Source organism: Haemaphysalis longicornis, unplaced genomic scaffold (genome assembly GCF_048455015.1).
Source record: "Haemaphysalis longicornis isolate Haplotype H1 unplaced genomic scaffold, Haemaphysalis longicornis Haplotype H1 scaffold_1, whole genome shotgun sequence".
NCBI classification, from domain to species: domain Eukaryota; kingdom Metazoa; phylum Arthropoda; class Arachnida; order Ixodida; family Ixodidae; genus Haemaphysalis; species Haemaphysalis longicornis.
The window spans coordinates 21,362,353-21,378,923 of record NW_027526203.1 but is presented as its reverse complement, the minus strand read 5'-3'; the positions used below and the strand labels follow the sequence as shown (position 1 = coordinate 21,378,923).

The window sequence follows — 16,571 nt, the reverse complement described above, 5'->3', positions numbered from 1 at the left end:
AATCAACCGATGCCACGAGTTTGAAGCATTCTCTATTGCAGTTGACGAAAGCACTGAGATCGTGAGATCAGCTGTTCATTGCTAGTCTGAGAAAAATGTGCCCAATGCCTCGATCTCCGCGTTCGAATCTTCTTCTTTTCTTTCTTTGTTTTGCTTTTGTTTTTGTTTCTATAGTGATCGCATACGCGGCTACAGGCTTCTCGTTGCCGACGGCGCGCATCGACGAGCGGCGTGCCGCGCGCTCCCGTTTGACTTCGGCGCCGCGGAGCGCAGCCGCGGCGGAGAGGAAGCAGACGACGCAGGCGACGCGCCTCCATTGTCATAGCAACACGGCGCATGCGCAGAGAGCTGTGGGGGTGAGATCAAGTGCGAAAAACCGCTCCCACGCAGGGAGGAAGAAAAAGTTAGGGGACGGCGCTACCGGAGAAACGTGAAGCCTATACATAAAAAGTAATAGCGTCCTCGATAAACACGCACCGGTGTTGCCCCAAAAACCGGTGCGGTGTACAGTGCCCCACGACGGTGCGGTTCTACCCAGGCGCCATCTCTTAATCTAAGAAATCAACTCATAAAAACGTTCACAAGTAGCAATACAGCACTGCAATGAAACACAGCGTTATTAGAAAGTGGTATTTATTGAAGGCCAATGATTATATGTACGCACAACTTAAATCCGTCACACATGCGGAACAACGTACCGCCACCGCTTCCACTAAACAGCTACATACAAGCTGCTTCTCATCTTCGTTTGAGCCATAATGCGAGTGCCTGTTTTGTTCCGCCCTGCCGTTACCGCAATGACTCATCTTCGTTTGAGCCATAATGCGAGTGCCTGTTTTGTTCCGCCCTTCCGTTACAGCAATGAGCGGCTTTGGGACTGCACAACACCATCGAAGAGCTCATGGAGGCCCACCTAACGGCGCAGAAAGTAAGACTCGGAGCAAGCCCAACTGGTAGGGAAACGCTAGCTACGCTTGGCTACACGGCGCCGCACATCACGGAAAACGCAGTGGACATCCCACCTGAACTAAGGACCAGAATTCTTGTCCGTCCAATACCCCGGAACATGGCCCCTCAACATCATGAGGGAAGACGCCTAGCAAGAGCAACTGCGCTATAAAAACAGTACGGAGGACAAGACTACGTCGTATCAGAGTCCTTCAATGCTTTACTGGTCACGAAACTGCTCCGTAACTCAATGGGAGAGCTTCATATGCTGCGTTTGGCCGCCGCGCGGTGGCGCCACCCTCTCACTGAGGTCACTCCTCGGGCGGCGTTGCGCTGGCTCGAACGGCGGAGCCGCGGCGAGTTGTGTTTGTTTTGTGCGGGAAAAAAATGTAACGTGCATATCGCACTCTTGTGATGCGACTTAAGTAGTGCAACGACGATGCCGAACATGTGTTGCGTCCCGGGATGTCGTTCCTTGTACAACGATACCACAGAAAATGTTTCCTTGTTCTGTTGACCGAGCGACGGGCACCTACGTGAGAATTAATTGGAGGCGCGCCAATCCAAGGCAAGCAAAGGGAGATTTCAGCTTCGATTATAAGTGTGCGACAGTGTGTGGAAATGCACTGTATATGAGAATGGAAAAAGCAATGTACCATTTTGAGAGCATCGTGGACTTAGACTTGTACAAGGGTAACTTAAAGCCGGATTTTGTCATATCAGTCAGGTTGTAGCGGTGCTCCATTACCTGTTTGCAAACTTGTATTACCTTGCGCTCAGGCTCACGTGTAAAAAACCTTTGGGACGTCCTTGTGCTTTTACTTTTCATATTTCCGCGAATCATCCCTTAGGGTTCGTTTTGTTTGTTTGTAACCGCGCGTGTCCGATTCCGGTTTCTTATCTGGCGTTTCAACCGGAGCGCCCATTTGCTCTGTTTGTCTCACGTCCCGCCAGGCAATATTGTTTGATATGGAAAGGGTGCCACCTTGTCGCTAACTTGATTTTTTGTTTCTTCGACAATGTTCTCGATCCCATTTCCATGGATCTGAAATTAATAACGTTCCCAGCGTAATGCATGCATAGCAAACGCCGCGCAACTCACTTTATCGACGTTCATCTGTGCACGTCAGCCCTCATTCACACAGCCGTCACCTTCTCCGTCACGGCACCGTCACGTCAACAAAAAGCGACATTGTCGGAACGGAGAAGTGTTCAGACTGGATCCACACGGGAGCTTTCCGTCAGATTACAGGGTCGTCTGCCTAGTGATCAGTTTAGCCTATAGACTTGAGCGTTTTTAATCTAAAAAGTAAAGAAAATGGTTTGGGCTCACTTTTCGCGAAATTTAGTCGTAAAAATTTGTTTTCTGATTAGCTGGTTTAGCGCGGGGCATGGTCCCGTCACGTTGACGTGACGGAAATGTAGAGCTCGGCCTCTCGCCACCGTCGCACCGTTTTCGGCGAGAAATCGGTCGAAAAACGGTGCCCATGACGGAAGACGGTGACGGGACGGTGACGTGACGGGGTAAAAAACGGTTGTGGGAATGAGGGCTCACACTGCGGACTGCTTCTTCGACGTTTGTGTTTCATTCTAGTCTTTTGTAGTGCAGGAGATCGCTAGCTCGCTGCGTTCAGAAAAGCTTTGCTTCGTTCTTGGCTACGTGGAAATATTCTGTTTTCCCCGTGTGCTGCACATCGCAGCGCGAAAAAATAAATTTTTGTACGCTGGACCACGCTCTTTTGTCTCCCTTCGTAACATTGAAATTTTTTAAGTGCGAATGCACTTCTTAAGCGACCCTGAATCACGCGTCCACCGCCGTCCGTCCATCCGCACCACATACCCACTTAGGGCGATTGGCCAAGAAGAGTTTTTAAGTGCGAAAGCGACCCCACCACATACCCACTTAGGGCGATTGGCCAAGAAGAGTTCCTTCGCTACCCATTCGGCATATCTTCGTGATACTAACCACTTCCTACGGCAAATTAACAACATAAAAATCCCTGATGGCGCCTTCCTTGTAACTATAGATGTAACTTCTCTGTACACAAATATACCTCACCGAGATGGGATTGAAGCCCTGGTTGAATCCTATAGCATACATCGGGATCACGAGGCGCCAAGCCCACAAGTCATTGAAACTTTGACCAGGCTAGTGTGGAATTAAATAGCTTTTAATTCCACAATCAGTATTATCTTAAGCGACCCTGAATCACGCGTCCACCGCCGTCCGTCCGTCCGCACCACATACCCACTTAGGGCGATTGGCCAAGAAGAGTTTTTAAGTGCGAAAGCGACCCCACCACATACCCACTTAGGGTGATTGGCCAAGAAGAGTTCCTTCGCATCACCCGAGCATTCGCACTTCCCCATGCTCCCCTTCGGGGAAATGCGGGTGAATTTTTTGTTGCGTGTGATAAAATCAGTTTTATTGTTCTTTTTTCGCTTCCTGTTTTTTTCAAGTATTGCAAAGCGTGGATGCAGAAAGACACATGGTGCAACATATATCTCTTCGTGTTTTGATCCTTCGCGTTTCTGCAGCGTTTTTAGATGTTCTCAAGTATGTAACAACTCATCGAAACGACAGTACTATTGGTATATCTCTTTTAGCGTTCTGTGCATTCCAGATCAATCAACGGATTCATTAAGCGTAGTCTGAACGACGCGTACTTGGTTTCTTTCAGTTTTTTTATTGTATTATCGATAGGCCCGCAGCATTCCGTGACTCTACACAGCTACCGTATATGTGGTAATTGCACCTTTGCTTTACGAAAAGAAGCAATATAGATTGAAAAATCCGTAAACACGACGGCGCAGCGCTTGTGCTAGAGCACACAGAAGCCGTTGCCGTTCGCGGCCGAAATCAACGGTAATTTACTTCGAAAAATAAAACCCCATTGAAGGAAGGTGATATACACAATGACTGGACTATTCAGCACTAACTACTACGAAAAAAAACACGCTTAATCAGAGCGCAGACACCAAAAGCAGCAAGCGTCTGCACGCCAAGAGCTGGCCAAAACGCCGCACGCGCGGCGGCTGGATGACCTTCGTGGCGCCTGCAGCGGCGCGCGCGGTCCCTATATGAAACGAGCGCCGAAGTTTCGTGACCAGTAAAACATTGAAAGACTCTGGTCGTATATACAGACGCGGCGGAATACGCGAGGTACGGGGTAAGATCGGCGGCCGTTACCTCCACAACCGACCTCCTTTCCAGTCTGACGCTTCGGTCGTCGAACACCCAGCAGGCTGAAGAGACGGCTATCGCCCTTGCCCTCTCCCAGACAAAGTCCAGCGTAATTATTACGGACAGCCAAGCCGCCTGCCGAGCATACCAAGCAGCGGTTTCAAGACAATCGCTTCGGGTTCTGCTTCAACAGCCACCGCAGAAGCAGGTCACAATCATTTGGACCCGGCCCACTCTGCTCTTCGCGGCAACCAGACGGCACACGTCCTGGCCCGAGAACTCGCCCACCGGGCACCGCAAGAAGAGTCGGAGCGAACCTGGCAACCGCTCCTCACATACGCCGACATCACCCAGCATTATCGACTAGCAAGACAACTCTATCCCCCAGTCACCGATCAGGCCACGAAAGAACAGGAAGTCATCCTGAGACAACTACAGACTAATACCTACCCCCACCCAACACGACTACACGCCATCCACCCTACTCTTTACGACCCCCTATGTACTCACTGCCAAGCACCAGGCACGCTGTACCATATTGTCTGGGAATGTCAACTGAACCCAGACCTTCCCCCCATCCCCAACCCCTCACGCGAGCAGTGGGAGAGTACGCTGGCCAGCTCTTCTCCTGAAACGCAGCTTTTGCTAGCGGAAAGGGCGAAGACAGCTCGGTCGTACCAACGGAGTCTTGGACTGAAGACCCCGACCACAAATATGCTCACTTCAACTGGGATTAAAGTTTCTCTCTCTCTCTCTCTCTCTCTCTCTCTCTCTCTCTCTCCGTTACAGCAAAACAAGTAGGTCTTCATCGCCTAGGCACTCCGGTGACAGTTCATGATAATTCGATCGAACGAAACGAATGTCAATCCCCAACTGTCTGGCAATGCATGCAGCCGTCTTTGAAGTACACGAAGTTCGCGTCCTCATTTACAATCTCTGGCCATTGTTACCGCCCGTTAAGAGCCTGTCGCATCGTTGCCCGATAAATTCACAAGCACGCCATCTTTGTCAGCAACAATACACAGCTCCTCCCGCCTTGACACGAGTGCGGCGATGCGGCGTTGCTGCAGCAGACAGGAAGCCCCTTCGCCGGCGTCGTCCGCGATGCATCTCGGGATTGCGCCCCGGCGCACCGTCGACTCTCTTGGTGCGCGGCGGTGCAACCAAAAATTATACTGGTATCGTCTGCTGCAACCCGGGGCTTCCGAGCCGATTCCCCCCGAACTGGCTGCTGCGCCCCACGGAAGTGACGTACGTCAACAAAAAAATTGCATAATTGCATTACATTGCAATTACTTCAATATTATTGCGTATATTTGTGGCAGTGACACACTAATATTACAGTATCAAGATTTATTTTTAGCCTGAGTTTATTGTCTTTTAATATGACGTCACCTAGTCACCTGACGTCATGGACATGCTTTGTAGATGTTTGCATTATATTTTTCTCTGCGAAACTCGAGTTTGTTATTGTGTTTGACACTCGCGTAGAAGAAGTTGTGTAAACAAATCACTTTTTATAGATTTACCACGGGTTTTACGGATGACCTACGGACGAGCGGCACGGAGAAGAGGCCGAATTCCATCGAAGAGCGAATTTTGGCCCCGTATTCGCATACGTACGGGTAGAGTTCACTCTAGTACGGGCTTGTCTGTTCCGAGTTTGTTCCGTTGGCCTATTTCAAATATTCCGGCTTCGCGCGGTGCCGAGGCAAGCAAGAATGTTACGAGCGTCGGCGTTGTGTGGAGTCGCTCACGAGTGGTGCGGTACTGCGCTGTGTTTTCGTTTCATATGAGGTGTTCAGCTCCAAGCCTATGTCACCGCGCTTGTATCTTCTGCAGTAATTCACAGTCTTCAAAGTCCGATGACTATTCGTGGCAGTAACGCGAAGTGCTGGTCAGCGCTTGTGCAATGTTTTCATATCAAATACGTACGTATCAAAACCAAATGTTGCCCCAAAATGTGCAGTAAAGTACGAAGCACCGTGTTGCCTTCAAAACGTGACCGATGTGTGTGGTGCGTCATAGTTTTCCAGAGGTTTGTTTGTGCATCGCCTCCTTTAATAGTTAAAGGAGGCGATGGTTTGTGTGAAGCTGCTGGCGACGCAGTCATCGATGCTATCATCACACTCATTGTTATACACGGTGTTGTGTCGGTATCACAACGCGAGTCAAATACTTTGATACTGCTCCGTACTCGACTTGCAAGTGTCCAGATTCGTATCGCTGCAGGAGTGTATACGTGAATAATCTAGAGCCCCATCAGCTAGCAATGGTGCGTCGCAGTGACAGCGAGTTCTCGTTCGTGCGCTTCAACTTGCCGTGATCTCTGTCGTTACAAGCGTGGCCAAAAAATGCGCCGGATATCTGTCGTGAGTTACTGTGGCATTTTCCGTGTGTGTTGTGTTCGTGTGCTCCAAAATTTACGATGTCGCCAAACGTACGTGATCGTGCCCATCTATGACAGGCTAGGTGATGGGTCAGTGGCTTCAGCAATAACAGATGCTACGTGCTGTGTTGAACTGTTATATCTACATTCTAAGCATACCCTCTAGGTGACTCTGCGCAGTTGTTTCTATTTGCTCTAACCTCAGTTGCCTTGTTCATCTTTTTTGCAGGGTATTTTTATTTACGTGTGCACGCAGCATATTAGTACACACTTACCTGTACATGCCATAGCCCTCTACGTAATCACGTGTGCATGTGCTACTGTTACCCTGCAGTATTTCGTCAGCTACTGTGCATGCTAGCAAAGATTGTTTGCATGTCGTTCTGAACCATTGCTAATAGCCTGAATTCCTTTAGTATTACTAGCATACCTTTTTCTTTCTCACCTGCTGGCTTCGTGTTGCTTTTAAAAGGAATTGACGATTTAACACTTATGTCGAACAAACTTGTAAAAAACAATACACGGGATATACCTGCTAAATTTCTCAATGGCACAAAGCACGTACACTGATCACACAGGCTAAAAGTATGTCTGACGTGCTCCACACTCTTCGTCTGCCCCTCAACGCAGTCATGCTTGACTTTTACCCAACCGGCAAAACCACTTCTGCTCACTGACGAGCCAGGGTCACTGTCACGCCCACTTCACAACATATAGTGAAAGCAGTCTGTTCTGATTTTTACCCAACAAACCAAACCACTTCCACTCACTGACTAGCCATGTAGAGTCACTGTTAATAATTAATCGTTACTAATAATTAAAAAAATCCAGATGTAACTGTAGCGATGGTGAAGGCGGTAGTGAAAGTCCGGGGTGGGCGACTTTGACGGCGCTTGTGGGTTTCAGTGCATTTGGACTAAGAACGGCTCTCACGGGGTGGAAGCCCTAACATCCTTCTGCTCGCAAATCCATAAAATATTTCTCTGTCTCGTTGTTTAATGCAATGCAAAGTTGAGGCCATTGAAAAGCACCATCAGAGAAACATGAGAAAGCGTTGCTTGTGCCTCCGCGGACTGAACCAAGGTGGACCCACTAGGTATATCTGCATCTAAGCACACATTGGGTGCTACTGCGCAGCCGACTGGTACCCGTTGGCAAACCTGCTTCCCACACAACAACACAAACACATGCCTGTTGCATGCGGCCTGTGCGCATTTTGTTTGTCTGCGTGGAATGGAATGGCTGTGCCAGCAGGAAATAATTCATGAAGCACTGCAGGGCAGTGCAACAGTCGCCAGAAAAAATTTCCATCGGCAGACTCGCATACTCGAATGGCAATTGGCAGGCTCCATGGTTCAACACAGTGGTAATTCCAGTGTGCCACCAATGCAACAAGTCTCTCCATAGTATCAGGAGATTCGAATATAGGTTAACAAGGGCGGTGTGACAACTGTCGCCGTGCTGAAAAATGCCACAACAGGGCTGTATTGTGCACAGATTTTTGTTGCCACTCCCATCCCACCTAGTTGTGCCAGCTTCCAAGTTTACCCTGTATCATTTCAAATTAACTGACGTTTGCTGGTGTTTGATTGATAGATGCAAGCACCATTAAAGTGTGTCTGTCATCTTTAGCACTAAAATCATGTTCTCAAGGGGAAACCGAGTTTAACGAGGTTGCGGACATGAAAGCTGGCGGTGCTCATGGGGGTCGTAGCAGAAAAGTTGCAGCATGGCGTCGTGCTGTTTTTGCTATGTTGATGTTATAAAGCGCATGGTATTTATATGGGTCATACGTTTCAAACAAGGCACTAGCTGGAAGTCGTTGCTGTCCCTTCCCTTTGTTACACTTTGTAGTCGTGCTCTTTGTTTGAAAAAATTATTAGAAACTAGCTAGTGTTATTACAATTATAGAACTTATTTTCTGTGAAGGAAATGCTGCCTTGTGCCGGCTAAAGGATACACACTGTTTTGGCTACACACATCATAAGACAAGATAACAATGCAATACTCCACAGAGCCCGTGCACAAGCTGCTGCCTTGCATTGGTCTGACCCACAGAATTGACAGGAAAAGCTCCCCAGGACTGATCCCGAGCAAAGGTTCTGGCTCGCTCATGCCCCTCAACTTCACAGAAGTCAATGAAACCTTGTTACACAGGCTGCGGCTTAAAGTAGCATTGACCTGAAAGTATCTGCACACAATCGGACGCGAGGACAGCCCAGACTGCCTTCTGTGTAAGGCTGTACAGAGACAATTGATCATTTGCATAGTTTTTGACCAAGGTATACTAGTGGGTGAAAAGACCTTGAAGCAGCCTTACTACGCTTGAATGCTTACCCTCTGTCTGAACGAAAGATTTTTGGCACGTGGGCTGACACGAAGAAGCAAGATCGAGCTGTCAAATCGCTGCTTGTCCTGTCAGGACTCTTGGGTCTATGTGGTGAAATTTCAGAAACTGCGGAACTTTTTTTTTATGGTCGGTAAATAAGTTATGCGAATTATGCAGTGATTAGTCTGTTTCTGCGCCCCATACATGCTTTAAGTGTACAAAGTTCATTGGTTGATTTCACTGTCATTTCTCATACTCTCAGTATTCAGTACCTTCCTTGCCCCAGTGGGATTTAAGTAGCAGGCCCAAGTTCAGTTTCTCAGGCTGGCCTCTTCTCCTTTCAAAAATCTTTTACTATCTCTACCTCTCTCTTGCCAGCATGCCAGGTGCTTGTAACGGTTTACTAGGATTCGCAACGGTCACCATACGATAAAAATTTCTAATGACTACTTTCATTGCTGAAGTTCACTGCACTCAGTGTACTAGGGTGTTTGGCACACAATAGTAATTATGACTGCAGACAGCCTACAGTTCTTAAAGCCCACATCGAAATCTTGCCACGGACTCGTTCTTGCCTTCACTTCGATAAGGCTGTCACAAATGGGTTGATCAGCCGAACATGCTGGAAGGGATGTTTTTCTACACTCTGAATTAATGTTTGATCATTGTGCATACATTAAATACATTAAAGCATTTTTGCTGGTTCTTCCTTTTTATCTCTTGACACCCAGTGCAACCAATGGGCTTTACTGGTAAAAGCTGTGGCTTGTCATATGTGTTTCCAGTTCATAATGGTGCATTCTGCTTGTTGCCAAAGCCAACTGCAGAAAAGTTCTTCAGCCATAATGCAGTGCTGGCGATGGTCTTTTGTGGGCTATAAAAGCAAAATGTACTGGTTGTTGGTCAAATAAAGTGAGCCAATTTTAAATGTTTCTTCCCAATGCCGGATGTGTTTTCTTGGAGGTTGTGTGTTTGCTTAGTCCTTTTGGGAACAGTTGAACATGTATGGCTCATGTGTTGGCCATGAGACTAATCAGCATTTGAAGGTTCATGGGGCAGGTACAACTTGTACAGCTGGTGAGCGAAGGGATATAACTATTACATTTCCGATTTTCTTGCAACATATGTCACTAGCATACAGCAATTAGGATTTATAATTTAGCTGCAGTTCTTTTTTACGACAATACTGCTATTGTGGCCATTATAAAATGAATAATAATTACGACCAGCCGCCATACGTTGCTGGCCGTAATGTGTGCGGCGTCATCAGAAAACATCACGTCATAGTTACTCCCGCCGTTTACCGCTCACATGTGCACGCGTTTTGCGATGAGCGTGCGGCATCAACCTGGCTTGCCCGTGGAGCTCGGAAAAATACCAGGAAAACAGTCACGTACGTCTGCGCCACAAGGATGAGCACAAGACACATCGCAGACGCCCAGCTCGCGAAGCCTGTTCTACCGCGTGCCGACGCATTTCACTTTAGGAGGAATGGGAAAGTCTGCGGACAAAGCAATCCGGGTCAGCCAGTCATGCATGCGGAAGATGGATATGACGATAATTTTAGGGACCTTATAGTATGACGATGACTACTACTGCCACAGTGAGAAGCGACGACGGAACACGTAAATAAACAAATTTCGCAATACGTGGTGGTGTCATTCGGTGCTTCAGGAGGATCTAAAAAGAAAGCCTCCAGCTCGCCTTGCGTCACTTGGTGCAAGTTTCGCCAGTTTTAAAGACGAAGGTGTAACATCAAACGCGAAAACTGACCGTACATATATGTGGCGTCGGCGGGGCCACCGCTATGGACTGGTGTACTTGAACTCATTTCGCCAGAGCAGCAGCCAAATCCTCTCACCACGGCGCTAAACCGGCACCTTGCAGAATGGAACCTTGCTGCCACGTGCTGCCAGCTGCAGGTGCACGTGGCAGCACGTATACGCGTAAACGGATGCGCACACACATATCTGACTGCTGGGGAACTTCAGCGTGATGAGTATCCAGTCTGCTTGTCAGAAAACGAAGGCCTGTATGCTTCTTTCTTTTTGGACAACAAACGTCACATGGTTGGCCGGTTCTTCACTTGCAGTGGTAGGCTGTTGGACAGCTGCTGCTATGACCAGAAGCAACATGCGCTCTACTTACATGACGTTTGTATACAAATTATGTGCAACAACGCTTTTATCAATTTGATGTTCACAGTAGCTGTGGGCACAGTTTATGTGGGAGACTATATTGGCGCTACATTTGCTGCCCTTACCAGCGTGTGATACAGCGCTGTGCTCTCGCTGTTTATTAGTTACCAGCACAATTTTTACAACGGTGTGTGAAGTTGGTGAAATGAAGTACAGTGTATCTCCTGGATTGGTCGGTGCTTCCTGCTTCGGCGTGATTCTTTCCAGGCCATCACTAACAAGGGTGGCGAAGTTGTGCTTGTGCCAGAAGCCAAATTTTTTGACGCTTTAATTGTGATCAGTACTTGTAGCACTGCAGTGTACCTTGTAACTTTGGAAGCTCGGAAAAGTTGGTACAACATGACCAAATATACAGAGTTGTAGGCGCGACGAAAAGAGGCATATTAACACGCGTTTACTCCAAACATCTTTTTGTCACATCTAATATAATTCAGGCCTCTTTTGTCCCAGCTATATGCTGATTTCACTCCCCAAAATAAGGCACCTCCTGGTCTTTTTATGCAAAGAAAGTATGGTGAGGTTTCAAAACATTTCAGGCTGCTGCGCCAAAACTATACGGACAAAAACGCTGGTGTTCAGCGGCGCGTACTACAGTGCACCAGAGTGGAAGATCAAGTGCAGCTGGGCACCAGTAATCTAGACCCAAGAGAACTCTTGTGAAATGAGGGCCTTCAAAGGTATTCCTTCGGCCTATTCTTCTCCCCACAAAAGCCACAGATTCTATGATCTAATGGGAGCGCAAGCAGCCTTCGTGCAACACTATTCAGACCTTTGCCGGCAGAGTCTTCAGCCAGTGCCCACGTTTGAGGACAGCAGATCAAACCTGATGGCGTGATATGGGGCGCACACACACCTTCCAAAATAAAAAGAAAGAAAGAAGTGCGGTTACAAAAGCCGGCGAATTTAAACGTGCAACACCCCAAGCAGCATTGGCCGATAGCCAATCATTGGACGCCCCTTGGCTTCCCTTTGGCTTCCGATAGCTTGGCCAGACGCCGGCCTGTACGCAAAAGCCATTCGTGGACAACGAGCGCTATACGACCGGCCTTGAGGACACACATTGGCCGGTGCGCAAAAAATCACACTGGACAGCCGATAGCTTGGCCAGACGCCGGCCTGTACGCAAAAGCCATTCGTGGACAACGAGCGCTATACGACCGGCCTTGAGGACACGCATTGGCCGGTGCGCAAAAAATCACACTGGACAGCGCGCTCATTCAGACGTAATTTTTGATCATAAAATTTTATGAAGAGTAGTAGCCTATATGTGACGCAGGTATTTATGAGTGCCTTTACGCACGTCTTGGCATGTTCTTGTTAGTTGAATGACCACTCAAGTTCACTCAAAATATTACTGAAGTTTGCGTGTTTTTGAATTTGTTTTCACGCGCAGCGCACAAGAAAAAAAGTAGTTCCAAATCATTTTCAAGCTTGTGTCAAGTAGCACATTTAAATAAAAAGTATTGGCAGGTGTAAATACCGACAGCCTTGCCTGTTTTTGCATATTGTTACATGAAGTCTCACTGTAGAGCACTCGTGTGCGTTATTTTGCGTGTGTACATGCGCACCCGGCGCGCAAGCAGCACCACTCGAGGGCAGCACTGCGGTCGTTGCCCGCGGCGGTTCCCCAAACGGTTAGAGCGCGGTGCACAGGCCAAAACGCAGCAAAAAGTAGTTACCTAAAGAGCCACAGCACCGTGCCACGAAACAAAGCGTACTTAAACTAAAGTGCAGCTTATTCAAAACAGCGTGAGAGAGAGTGTTAAACGTTCAGTAGGAATTGGTCATTTGTGTGTCCTAACGCAACGGTGAACGTCGAACTACTTCAGCGTTGTGCCTTTGCGCGTTCTTTGAACCCGCGGCGGGGCCGGTGCACGGGCGCGTTGCACCGACGGTCGCCGACGGCTCCGTCTCTTTTGTGGCATTGAAACTGCGGTAGTACTCCTGTACGTGTCTGTGAGGTGCGTTTTGGTGTCGGTGGCTGTGTGAAGTATACCTGACTGGTGTAATAACATCGTTTGCCTGCTACGGCCGCCGCTGAAAACGTAAGTCACCATTTCATTTTTTCGCGGTGCGGGAGTGCTCGCGCTCGTTCCCGCCAAAACTTCAGCTGTCGTTTATAACTGGCGCTCGCGAGTGCTGCTTAGTGTTATGTTGTTGGTTCTTGCGAAAAAAAAAGTGGTCACATACATGTGCTTCCAATTGTGTGACGCCAGTTCTAGCTATCCTTTTTCCGGCTTTGTGTTTTCCGAATAAGCAGCCGTGCTCCCACTGCAGGTTCACGACGTTCAGCATGCGTTGAAGCAAGACTCATGTGCAGTATAAGAGTTGCGGATGTATTACGCTGGCTTAATTAAACTCTACCTATTAATGAAGCTTTCGTTTCATTATTTTCTTGAGCAACGTAAAGGTATTGTCGAGCGACAAAGTAATTACACTACCGTTGGGCTTCTCCGTCGGTTCCGTTCGCGTCTGTATTCCGCGTCTGACGGGGCAGAAGTGAGCGAAGGCACAACAAAATTTCACGGAACCGCTGGCGTGTCGCTTTGTCTATTGGACTTTTTATATTACTTTGCGCTACTGCAATAAGAGTGAAGCCCATTTTGGGTGAAATTGCGGACTGTTTTCTCAAGAACGAGCCAAGTAACTGCCACCGTAAAACGCAGTATTGAAAAATGAATAGTGCAGTACGTTTTATGTTTCATAGCGAGTGTTAACAAGCTAGAACTTTAGGCTGAATATTTTCACACGGATATGTGGTAAGGCTTGTATAGGTGCTGTATTTAGTAAGCAGCGTGAATTTAGCATTATAGTGAACTATTTTTTTTTTTACTTATTACAGGCGCTACGACGCACAGGTGTTTCCCGTGGACAAGTGGCGGATGCAGCAGTGACAAGCTTTCCAAGCTGGGCTATTCTACAATAGTGCTGTTCAAAAACATATTGTGGTCTTGGCAGGTCGGCGAATTACCGGGAATGAGGGTCCTGTTTTCATTTACCTGAATGCTTCTGTTTTGTAGGCATCTCAAGCAGTTAAACGAATGATAATCGGTTCGCGCTTCATGAGCAGCGCTTTTTAAAATTTTTTCTCGACTGTTATTTGTGTTTGCTTTCATGTTTGTGTTCGTTTTCTTGCCACTGTTAAGCGAGGTTTCTCGTATATTTGATGAGAATAATAAAAAAGCTACACAGAGAGACCCGGTGTGTTGTGTTGCTCCATTGTTTTTGGCAAGTCACGTATGTATAATTGGTTCGCAAAGTTGATGCAGTTTGCTTATTGTGCCTCGCGGTCCCATTTCTGTTTTATACATGCCATTGTACAGGAAATTATTTAACGAGTGCGCATTAAATAAATAATGCGCACCCGTTTAATAATTTCCTGTATACTGGCATGTATAAAGCAGAAATCGGGCCGCGAGGCAACTCGTAAAATACGCATTGGTCATAAGGACTGGCCACAAAGCCAAAAATGTGCATGAAAATAGCGTGGGGTCCACCAATTGGCATTATCATGGCAAGGTACTTTGCCAAGCGTTGTCCAATATTGGCCTTCCAGGGCTTGGCCAATTGTTGGCTTGTCACCTTTCCCAAACACCAGCCAATATTGGCGGCCGAGGTATTGCCAAGCTCGGACACATTGGCCACTGATGTTTTGCCATGCTTGGTCTTGGCAATTTCTGCTGCTTGGGACAATCCTCTGAATCCTCCACTCGGAGTGGTTTTGCCTTGCCCGCAGGTGCGCCGTAGATAATACAACACCGAACGACAGGCGATGTACCAAGGAGGAGAGTTATCAGCCTGCGCTTACGGCGCGTACAAAAAGCGCGTGCTTTTCATCGTAAACAATGAAAAGCACAGCCGACCTAAACATGAGTGCCGGCACGGCCGCTTTGCACGGCTCTGGTACTAGTTCGGCGATCAACAACGACGACCAAATCCAAGAAATAATAACAAAAAACAGGTGACGTCACTTCCGTGGGGCGCTCCAGCCAGCCCCGATCGGGCGAGGCTGGAGCACCCCGGGGGAAAGGATCCCCGGGGTGCAGCAGCCTTTGCCATATCGGTAATCTCTATGGTGGGAGCACCTGCTTGTTTGGCGCCCCCGCCGTTGGCGGCGCGCATGTCAGCTCGATGGAGGCGCCGCCCGACGATTGCAGGCAACGTTACTCATGACGTTACTAGATACGTTGATTGCAGGGAACGCCGTTCGCGATGCATCTGGGCATTGCACCTCGGCGCTCTCTCGGTGCGCGACGGGGACCGCGCCCTATAGTTATCGACGACAAACGGTGCGCGCCGGTGCGGTTTATTGAGGATGAAAAGGCTTATCGAAGATGCTAAAACGTTGCCAAGGTTCCATGAGCACACTCACCCGCCTGCGTTGGCGCGAAGTTTGAATTAACGGGAGCGGAATCATCGCATTCGAATTATTCTCAGTTTATAATTACTTAAATTCGATTGAATAATTTTAACTGTATATATTATTTTTTAATATTGTTGCTGGAAAGGGGCGATTTGGTCATCAAAAAAAAAAAGAAAGCGACGCACCTAATTGCCGCGCTAGGGCGCTTAGATCGCTCACCTGCCTACATTTGATTGGTTGAGACGGCTCCGCAAGGACGGCGGGCGTTTGGGTTGCGCGTTCTGAGCGCGTGCTGCATTCCGCTTGAGCCATTCAGAATCCTCCCTGTTCTGTGCATTCAACAGTCTTGGGCTTCCAGGTCAGCTGCTGGAGTTCGATTTAGTCCTGGAACACGGCTAGCCCGTTGGCCGCCCTGCGCCCAGGTGAGTTACCTCTCTGTGTGCTTTTTCCTCGCCGTTACGTTGTGAGAAACGTGGCGATACTGCTCCGCTCTCTCATTCCGCTGCAGCCACCCTGGCCGATTCCGAGCTTGCATGGCTCGCGTCGCCTGTCTGCCGAATTGCACCTGAGCGAAGACATTTTGTTTTTCATGGTTATTTATGAGCCCGCACCGCGAACTGCGGACCATTTAGCGAATTGCGAGGCAACGTGTCGAGCAAGCGAAAAAGACCCATGCTCGGAGCGCCTTATCAAATCAGGAGTTGCCCACCAATGTTGTCGTGTCAACTAGTATTTCTTTCTCTGGCCCGGCCGCTGAATGGGAAGGAGCTCCGGCCTGCCGAATGCGCCTCTCCGCCGGTGACTGCGTTAGTTTTAAGCATTTTGAATACGTTTCCGCCACAGCGTCGGTCCTGGCGCTGATAATCAGTGAAAGAAGCGCGGCGGCTGCTCTTTTACTGCTAGGATGAGCTCTAAGGCAACCCGCGTAGACAAACGGCCGTATTTCATAACATCGTCATAATTAAAATGGTTTGGTGATTCGTGAGCGTCCCAGAATAACCGCATTTCCAAAGCACACTTAGCGTTTCATTTTCCCCTTAGCGCCAGTTGGCTGCATGCGCCGTATTTTTCTGAAAAAGTCCCTCACTGGGCCGACCATTTATTTTTTTCCAGGATTGTGTGTGCGATGTCTACGCATCAACGATATTTTGTAAGAACTC

At 48.2% G+C, this 16,571-nt stretch overlaps 1 protein-coding gene across 1 annotated transcript in view; it reads left to right on the top strand.

Moving 5' to 3' along the window:
* Positions 1 to 15,666: 15,666 nt before the first annotated feature.
* Positions 15,667 to 16,571, top strand: part of LOC144157864 (uncharacterized) — a 70,562-nt gene continuing 69,657 nt past the window's right edge. Inside the window, exon 1 of the mRNA XM_077688618.1 lies at positions 15,667 to 15,833. The gene's annotated coding sequence lies outside the window, so the exon portion shown is untranslated. The remainder of the gene's footprint in view (positions 15,834 to 16,571) is intronic.